The sequence below is a fragment of the Lampetra fluviatilis genome, chromosome 12, assembly GCF_964198595.1.
Source record: "Lampetra fluviatilis chromosome 12, kcLamFluv1.1, whole genome shotgun sequence".
In the NCBI taxonomy this organism is placed as follows: Eukaryota; Metazoa; Chordata; class Hyperoartia; order Petromyzontiformes; family Petromyzontidae; genus Lampetra; species Lampetra fluviatilis.
The window spans coordinates 3062281-3069720 of record NC_136286.1 but is presented as its reverse complement, the minus strand read 5'-3'; the positions used below and the strand labels follow the sequence as shown (position 1 = coordinate 3069720).

At 52.1% G+C, this 7440-nt stretch overlaps 1 long non-coding RNA gene across 1 annotated transcript; it reads left to right on the top strand.

Annotated features, from left to right (window-relative positions):
- The first annotated feature begins 2994 nt into the window (after positions 1-2994).
- On the top strand, positions 2995-5942 carry LOC144934926 (uncharacterized). Its single transcript, XR_013637228.1, has 3 exons — positions 2995-3015; positions 4342-4448; positions 4815-5942. It is a non-coding gene; the product is annotated as an uncharacterized LOC144934926 (long non-coding RNA).
- Positions 5943-7440: the final 1498 nt, after the last annotated feature.

Below are 7440 nucleotides of genomic sequence, written 5' to 3'. Positions count from 1 at the left end.
CAGCAGCAGTAGCAGCAGCAGCAGTAGCAGCAGCAGCAGTAGCAGCAGCAGCAGTAGCAGCAGCAGCAGCAGTAGCAGCAGCAGCAGTAGCAGCAGCAGCAGCAGCACAGGGCAAGGCTTTCGTGTGCGCGTGTCTATGCGTACGTGCACCGTAGTGGGGATCGGTGGCGCAGTGGTTTGCGCGCTGCGCTACGAACCCGCCGACCCGAGTTCCATTCCCGCACACGGCCAATATCAGTTGACAATTATCTGAACCGAGCCTGGTCATGGACCTCCGCTAAGTCGACTCAGCCTTAAATAGAGTGTATGTTGCGGTGTGTCAACATCGCCACTGGGGAGATAAAGGAGGTCGGGCGTGGTGCTGGCCACCCACCCACTCGTGTGCCGTACCGAACTGCATAGGTGCTCGCTAACAGCACTTGCCCCAAAAGCCTGTTAAGGCTACATGGGATTTTTTGGTATTTGTCATGTGGGGAGCGGTGGCGCAGTGGTTAGCGCGCTGCATTACGAACCCGGCGACCCGGGTTTCATTTCACGCGAACGGCCAATTTCAGTTTACGAATATCTGAATCGGTGCTGGGTCTCCCCTAGATCTACTCGGCCTTAAAATGAGTACCTGCTACGGTGTGTAAACATCAGCACGGGAGAGACAACGGTGTGGTACTCGCCACCCACGCGGGGTTGTGTTGCCACATGGCTATACGGGGGATCTTTGTGTTTTATGTGTACACATTACATTTGTACAGACATGCGCCGCAGAATATGTGCCCATATGTGTGAATCTGCGCGTATGTACATATGCGCATGTGTGCAATCACAGTAATAGCAACATTTTAAGATTAAAATCATCGTACGTGCCCCGATATGTGTGGGTTGGGTATACGCTACGTGTGTGTATGTGTACTGCATGTGTGCGTGTATATTATTTCATCTGCCAGTCATCTCGGTCAGTCAACCCTTGACACCTGGGCTCTGTCCCGTGACCCTCTACCAGCAGCGGAGCCTTCGACACTTCACGTGGCCTCAAGGTGCACCTAGCCTGGCACAAGCACCGTGGTGACGCCACCGGCAATTTAGTGCCGACCGTGAATTATTGTCGGTCTTGAGCCTGGAATCGAACTTGGGTGAAGCCGGGTTGGGAGCGCAGTGCCCAGACCACCACCGCAACACCGCCGCTGCGCCCCCGCCGTGCCGGCCTTCACAGGCGCTCGCGAACAGCGACTTGCCCCAGAAAAAAACAACAGCAGCGCGTTGCGGAGCAAGGCTATACGGGCCACCTTTGTCTTTGTAAATTATTTTATTATTGAATCCACGGGAAAGCCCTTCCGCTACTGCGCATGCGTGCGCGGGCGGACTGCCCCCGGGAGGACTCCTGCTCCTCCGCTGTATTTACGAGCGAGGGGAGGGGCTGCGCGGGGGTGAGGGGGGATTAGGGGAGGGGCTGTAGAGGGGGGGGGGTAGCAGGGATCTGTCGAGAGAGAGAGGGGGGGGGCACGAACACGTGATCCGTTGCTAGAGAAACATTCGCTTGCTCCATCATCACCCCCACCCCAGCAGTCCCCCTCCGTCCACCAACATCCACGCTTTTCATCGCCGCGCATGCTAAACGTGACGCATTGCAGCGGCCCGCAAACACAACTGAGAGGTCACGGACGATTTTCGCCATACTTCCCCATTCCGTGCGCACGTGGGTAGAGGCGCGTGCACGGTTGCACGCGGCAGTTGACCGTTGAACGGCGAGAATTTCCCGTCGCGGGATCCGTTCTCTTATCGCACCCTTCAACGCAGCCTGCATGGCAATGGCCATTGATTTGTCATCCGAGATATGACGCTTTGGAATTTAAAACGCGCTGGGGTTGTGTGTGTTCGTGGCGAGGGCGGGGGTCGGTAATGTGACCTCGCCGTAGCGAGTTCGCTGCTCCATGCAGAGGCTCGCGGTTCGAACACGGCAGGCCGCCCTGGTCACAGGGCGCCACAGGTGTCGAGATGTTAACTACCCCGCCTGGTATACAGGAGTTCGTGGGGTTGATCCCGACCCTGACCCCTGTATATTTGGAGTTTGCGTGTCTCTGTCTCCCCGTGGTCGCGTGGATTTCTTCGGGGTCTTTCCCCCCTCCGCATTTAGAATCAACATCACGCGCTTCGAGTATTTGGCCGCAATAAACTTCCACACTAGAAGCCACTTGGTGGAGCTATCATTTGTGATCGCCAGGTCGCTGATGAAAAATAGTTTATATTGCTCAGTGGGCCTTACCTGGGGAAATAAAAAAAACAACAACATCATTTAGTTTCGCTTTTAGTATTTTACCACGGGTGCATGATTACTGAAAAAGCCTCCCCGCACTACGCGTCGTCTGCTTCACTAGCGGACTCTGATGATCCCGTGGCGTCATTCGAGACGAGTCGTGAGGGCGGCATCCATCGCTTGCCGGCGCGCCGCTGGTCCAAGCGAACCAAGCACGAGAATTACGCCGCACGCTGCTCGACTTGCGATTAGTCGCGGCAGCAATCGTCACCACCCGACCGGCAGATTGAGGCCCTCTCGGTTGCAGACCAGGTGCTAAAAATCACCTTGTGCCACACAGGGACAGCTGCCATTGGGGGGTGGGGGGGGTGAGTGCCCCTTTCGAATGTGACGCCCCGGCATAAAGGAGGGCGGCTCAAGCAAACACAACTCATAATCCATAATAGACGGGTTTTTTCGGGTTAAATTTAACAACGCATTTATATTTACGCGATCTAACCCCCAAAAAACCCTCTATTATGGATAATATTGGTCGCGAAAGCCTACGTGTTAAACAACTCATAATTGTTGTTGGCGTGTGCGTGTTCTAACCGGTGGATTCCCAGCTACTGAGGCTGTGGTTTAGAGGCATGACGCGGTGGGTTGACCATACTTCACCACACCGGTGAAGAGGGATGAAGGGGAGCACGCTTTGCCTTGCTTCTCCCTGAGTACCTGGACTGGTATGGGTGCCCCTATCCAGCACCAGCATAGCTACTCAGGACTAAAAGGTACGCAGACCTCTTCGATTCACAGATTTAAGTCGATTCTTAAATTCACCGCACATTTATCGAATTGTGCGTAAAAACACACATTTTTCTGATTCGTATGCGATGTAGCCAGTGGGTTTGCGTGGTCCATGCAGCCACTAGAGGCCGCTCTACAAGTACGGAAATGTAAAAAAATTAACCCGTAAAAACAAAGTTTTTCACTATAAATCCTTTATATGCGTGGCATCGGTTTTATTTTATTATTCATTTCTGTTTTTCTTGAGTAAGAGTTTCATTTTTATCACATTGGTATTTTAAATTAAATCAGAAATTTTTTTTTCCTAAAAAGTGGAAATTTTTTTCCACGCAAATAAATTGTCACGCACAACGAGTCTGTGTGCAAAATGTCAGCTCGATTGGATCACGGGAAGTGGGTTAAAAAACGACCGAAAGATTTGCACGGTCGTAAGCGCACAAGCAAGCAAACAAGTGAACTTAATATAAAGGATAAAAAAACACGACTTTATTTAATTGCATCGCGACAATTTATCACGGGTGTATCTTTACAGCCGTATTGTTTAAATTACCGGGCAGCACTTATGATTAAAATCAACAATGTCTATAATAATAATTATTATTCAACGGATATATTATCTCTAGCCTATAGTTTTATTGTAGTGACACAAAACCTCATCTTTTAAATATAAATAAAAACTAAAAACCCAAGGTTGGTGCAATGGTGAGTGAAATACGATCTACACCGGGAGATCTGAGTTCGATACCCGTCCTGGACTCCCGCGTAATCAACCTGCACTGAAGTAATATGGCCAAACAACCCCTGCCCAATTGTCACCATGATGATGATGATGAGGGGAGACCTTCATTTAGTAGTGGATTAATTATCAAAGAGCTAAATTAGCTGAATCCTTTTGTAAATCACGTGACTTGCGTGTGACCCCCCCCCCCACTCTGGGCCCCTCCCCTCTCCCTGTCCACTGTGAGAACAGACCCTGCTGCTGCTCATCCGTGCAGCTGCAGCAGCAGCGTAGAGGCCCTGATGCAGCCACGTCCTCCTACCCATTCCTATCTCTCCGTTCCATCTCCATCATTTCCCTTATCGATTCCTCACTCTCTATCTTCTCATTTGCCTTGCACCTTGTTCCACACATTATATATCCTTGCCTCGACAATTTCCTCAGTCAATCCGCACACATTTCAAACGTATATACGTGTACATGCATCAAAACACCCCCCCCCCGCCATTATGACGACAGCACCCATGATGAAATACCCCCCCACCCCATCTCCCCCATTAAATTCGCAACGCATCTCTGAAAACATTGGCAGCCTTCTTCAATGAGTTGGGCGGCATCGGCAGACGAAGGCTCGCTGATTAATTCAACACGGGTGCGTCTGCATGGGCTATCTCTCCGCAAGTGTTCGTGGATTAGGAGGTACGGAAACACACAACAATTATCTCGCTGGATAAATCCCCTCCCCCCCCCATCGATATTACACTCCCCAATCAAACGGGGGGGGAGGGTAGTGAACTCGCATTTGACATTTGTCATCGGTTCATCTGGAGGGGGGGAGGATGCAGGCGAGAGAGTGAAGAACCCTCTATGCACTCTCCATCTCTTCTTCCTTACCGGCACTCTAATCTCTCATTCTTTCATTTTTCCCTCCCTCCCCTCCCTCCCTCCCCTCCCTCCCTCCCTCCCTCCCTCCCTCCCTCCCTCCCTCCCTCCCTCCCTCCCTCCCTCCCTCCCTCCCTCTCCCCCTCCCTCCCTCCCCTCTCCCCCTCTCGCACACGAAAATAGCGGGCCGTGCGTCATTCGGTGCGGACGCGAGAAGCCGGCCGGCCGCTTATGTAAGCGCGCTCGCTCGTCCGCTGCCGCTGCCAGCGAGTGCGGACGCGAGATGGGAGCTCAAGCTGAAGATGCGATGGCCGCTCGTCCTCTGGGCTCCGTAACTCCCCCCCACGCCCCAACCATCACCCCCCCCTCCTCCTCGGCCTCGTGGGATGCTGTGGCGGACGGGCGGGGGGGGCTGTCTGAGTGCGTTGTCCGTCTATGCGTTGTCATCGATTAATCTGTCATCGATGCCATCAATCGTTGGCTTTCGTATTTTTTTATGATGACTGAGAAACTCCAGAATCGTTTGAACCCCCTCCGGAAAATAAAAATAAAAAAACACGCAAAAAAAAGAGACACGGTCCAATGGATAATGATGTCGTTGTTTTATAGGGAACACAGGAACATGGTGGTGGTGGTAATGGGTGGTCGTTGTGATTGTTTTTGATGGTAGATGATTATGGCAACGATGGGTCATGGTTGTGATTGACCATGATGATGATGATAATGGGGGTGATTGCTGATCATAATTGTCTGGTGATGTTTTGTTTATGTTTGTTGATGGTGATTAAGCTGGTGATGGCAGGTGATTGCTGATGGTGGTAGTGATGATAATAATGCAGGTAGCCTATGATGCCGATACTCGGGAACGCGTTATCTCAGCGGGCTCTAACAAGATCATATATATAGTATCACCTGATTGACATTAACCCACTATCATTATCACGAAGCAATGATGATTATGATCATGATGATGGAAGCTGTGAGTGATAGTATCGTGACGCCGTAGCATGAACATTGCTTTGACAATAGAATGAAAATCCTCATCATCATGATCATCGCTCGACAGTAAAACATTTTCACCATCGCCACCATCACCATCGTAGCCGCTCTCAGCGATGTGATCACCTTGTAACCACAGCTGTCTCCCCCACTCACCCCTCCCTCACCCACCGGTCACCCCTCCCTCTCGCCACATCGCTGTGGTTAATGCCTGCACACAGGGACACGGGAACATCCACAATTACCCCCGGCTTCGCAACCACCAGTGTCTCCCTCATACCCCCCCCCCGCTTCACCCCCCTCCCTTTCCACTGCCCCCCTCCGTTTCCCTCCCAACACCCCCCGCTGGTGCAAGGCAGCTAATAAAGCTGCCAGAGACCCGCAGATGAAGAGGGATGGCTCTGACATTTAGCGGTTTCGGCACTTTCCCGATGGCTACCTGCCATTGGGTCAACTCTCTCCGCTATCACCACCATCCTCCCCCCTCCTCCTCCTTCTCCCCCTCCCTCATCCTCCCTCCTCCCCCTACCCATGCACATCCATGCAAAATCGTAGACTCATTCTTTTGGCGTTGAATAGAGGTGAGGGTCCCATATTTTATCGGGAGTACACTTGCCAATACTATCTGGAAATCCAGCAGCATTTGATTTAACGAGCCTCACTGCTGATGACACCCAGAAGGTGGGAGTTTTCCTGCTCATACAAATGCTTCTGGAAACCCAAAATTAGGCGGATGGACCAACACATTCTTCGTACGATTTTACGCGGAGAGACGAGAATGGGACTGATGCGTAATGTCTCCCTAAATATTTTGCCACTTGCCAATTCGTCCACCGTGGAGACGGAGCGACGAAATCGGCTCGTGCGCAGACGTCAGGCGGATTATCACGGCGCAGGATCGTGGTCGGTTGGCTGCACCTTGGGGATGCATTCATCCAGCGGTGGATCGACCATGGCTGACGACAATTCTTAAATTCTCCACTGCTACGCTAATCGATGATTGCGCGCAGGAGGTGCATCCCAATGAGCGTCTGCCAGTGAGGGGAGGAGTTCGGGGGATGGGGGGAGGGAGAGGCGGGGGAGGGGGGGTTGACAGAGGGTAGGGGCGGGGGTTTAGCGGAGTGAATTATGGATGGGGTTGCCCCGTGGCGGTGCGCCTGTGGCAGTAATAATGTATTAGCGGAGCCTTCTCTCAAGGCAGTGCGAGAGGCGGCGTCTCACACAGCCTGCCGGGGGACCAGGAGCGCGCTCGCACGCCTGCTCTTTCATCGCAATGACTTCCATGCGGGCAGACTGGCCCTCGGCCATGGGAATGTGGAATTCCCTCACCGGCTCGAGTTGCGCCAATCTAAGATGAGCCGAGGACAATGCAATATAATAAGTGCTGTTATATTTGTATCATCATCATCAGACGTAGTCAGTCTACTGCTCGATTCAAATCGACTACTGCGTTGACCATGGGGGTCCACGGCTGACGTTTCTCGGCATTGGCAGTTGTGCAGAGCAGGGGAGAGCAGAGGGATTGGCGTCACATCCAGAGATTGCACTTATACTGTGGTGGCTTGAAAATTCTCTGGTGGTGGTGATATTGGTCGTGGTGGTGGTGGTGGTGCGAATGACGGTTAAGATCGTGGAGGAGTTAGTGGGTGATGTGGCAGTGGTGACGATCGTGGTGGTCACGCCGATGACAGCAGCGGAGACGGTGATGGCACACAGATAAATCATATAAGCCGACTCAGAGTCGAAGCCGTATACACGTTACATTGCGACGCCTCTAAAACATTTGAAATGTACAGATAAGCAATTTAAT